Source organism: Microplitis mediator, chromosome 10 (assembly GCF_029852145.1).
Source record: "Microplitis mediator isolate UGA2020A chromosome 10, iyMicMedi2.1, whole genome shotgun sequence".
Lineage (NCBI taxonomy): Eukaryota > Metazoa > Arthropoda > Insecta > Hymenoptera > Braconidae > Microplitis > Microplitis mediator.
In genome coordinates, this window is record NC_079978.1 from 16,359,153 (window position 1) to 16,361,652 (window position 2,500).

The window sequence follows — 2,500 nt, forward strand, 5'->3', positions numbered from 1 at the left end:
TTTTTTTATACCAAAAAGGTAATAAATTGACAATATTTTTATGTTGATTTATAAGATTCAGAATGTTATCTTTATGTTAATACTGTAGACTCGCCATTTTCTTCCGCTTTGAATTTCTTTCGTTTCACCCTCTTCTTATGTCATTTCTAACTTTAACTGTCTTATAACTCTGCCCGCAGAATCCTTTCCATACTGGTTTACCCGACAGTACATAAGTGTCAGTGTATGGTAAGATATGTACTCAAAAATTAATTTTCATAAAAATATTAATAATTAACAAACTATTATATTAATAGGGGTTCGTTATCCTCTCTCTATTACACTCGAGTCCACGAACGGTACTATCTTTGTTGCACATGTACAGTAAATGGAAACTTTGACCGAGTTTTTCTCTTAAACAAACGAATCTTGTCAAACAATTTAAGCGCACTTCGCTAGATTAGACAGTAGTGCATCAATATGTGGTCTGTATTTTGTATTTAGAGATTTTGTTTCCAAAAAAAACTCAGCCGAAAATATCTGATAACTCCTGTTAATAGACTAATCTTTGCAATTACAAATGTAACTTATTTTACAACATACAATTTTTTTATTTCTCATTTTTCCAGTAATTTATAGATATATTTAAAGACAAATTAAAAAGTATCTCTTGTGCTCGTGCTATTCTCGCATTAATTAGTAAACCTAAAGATCAAACAAAACAGCTATTAACATCTTAAAGGAATGCTCTTAGACGCTATATAAGAATAAAGCTACGCAGGCGCTATGGTCAAAAAACATGTCTAAGGCAGCCCCAAGTGGCTAGCTTAGCTTTTTGTTAGCATTTAGTTACCTATTTCAAATCAACTATTTGCTATTTCTTAATGTTAACAAAATGATAACAAAAAGTCTTCATAAAAAGATAACTTTTAAAAGTTATTTTAAAGTTACCATAAAAATGTTCACAAAATTTAATATAAAAAAAGTTAGCAAAATGTTACCGTAAAATGTCGTAATAAATGATGACTTTTTGAAGATAAATAAAAGTTACCACTTTAATTTTGACAATTTGTCATCCCAAAAATGTTCTATAAATTCTGACTTTTTTAGTTAAGTAAAATGATAACTTCGAGTTGTTGATATTCTGTTAACCACTTCAGGTTAATATTTAGCTATATGTAAATATTACCTTTATGTGAACAATTAGCGATAGAATAATGCTGTCATGGTAGATATTACTTTATGTTGACTTCTTGTGAACATTTTGATGTCTTTGTTTAGTGAAAAGCGCGGGTTTGAAGATATTGACGTGTTATTTGGTGTTTATTGATAAATTAATTAGAAGCGTAAAGTTACTTTTATTAAAGAGGTGAGTATTAATTTTTAGTTATGATAATAATTCGAAAACGTAAGGTAAAGTACCCAGTAGTTAAACAGGTTTCAAAGTAAAACGTATTTGACCCTACTTTTAATATATAAAGTTGTAATTATTAGTTCAAGTTAATGATTTTTATGAAAATATAAACAATTTTGAATTGATTGAAGCGCAAAATAACGTAGATAATTGAATATTTTTATTTTGACAACGTTTTTAAGATAGACTATGAAAGGAGTAGTAGTTGAATAATCAACTCTGACGAGTAGTAGTTGAACTAATAAAATATATGGCAATAGGCACACCAAAACTTTTCAACGTTTTATTGGAATATCAAAATAATTATAACATATTATTGAATAATATTAAAAATAATACTGTGAATAATACTTAATATGATCGTTCAAAAATGAGAAATATTTGCATTTAATTTTTAAACTACATTTTTTATTACTAATGAATTGATTATTATAATCTAAAAAAAACACAAAAAATGAACTATTAACTGAATTGAAAATCATAAATACTTTTATTTATTTATTATAAACATAATTTTTTATTCCAAGGACAAAACAATAATTTAAACATTTAGATCTAAATAATTTCGTGTTTCATTTTTAAAGTTTTTTGTACAGTTGTTAACTCGTGAAATTTTATAGATTTTTCTAATTCTTGTAGCTGCCCGGGAAAAAATCATCAGAATTGATGCAATATCATGCATGACCAAGCTTAATCATGAATGATTAACTTTGTTTGATTTTTTCCCGGGTGGGATTCAAGTAATTTCAACTTTGTTTGCGACGAAATGTCATCGTTATCATTCAAAATTTTTTTAACACTTTTAATCTCTGATATCAAGTCTTTTTTCTCTGGCCAGCCATTTTTTTTTTGGTTAAAAAATAATCAAAATTTTGATGAAATAGTCATATTGCATCAATTCTGATGATTTTTTCCCGGGCAGCTACAAGAATTAGAAAAATCTATAAAATTTCACGAGTTAACAACTGTACAAAAAACTTTAAAAATGAAACACGAAATTATTTAGATCTAAATGTTTAAATTATTGTTTTGTCCTTGGAATAAAAAATTATGTTTATAATAAATAAATAAAAGTATTTATGATTTTCAATTCAGTTAATAGTTCAT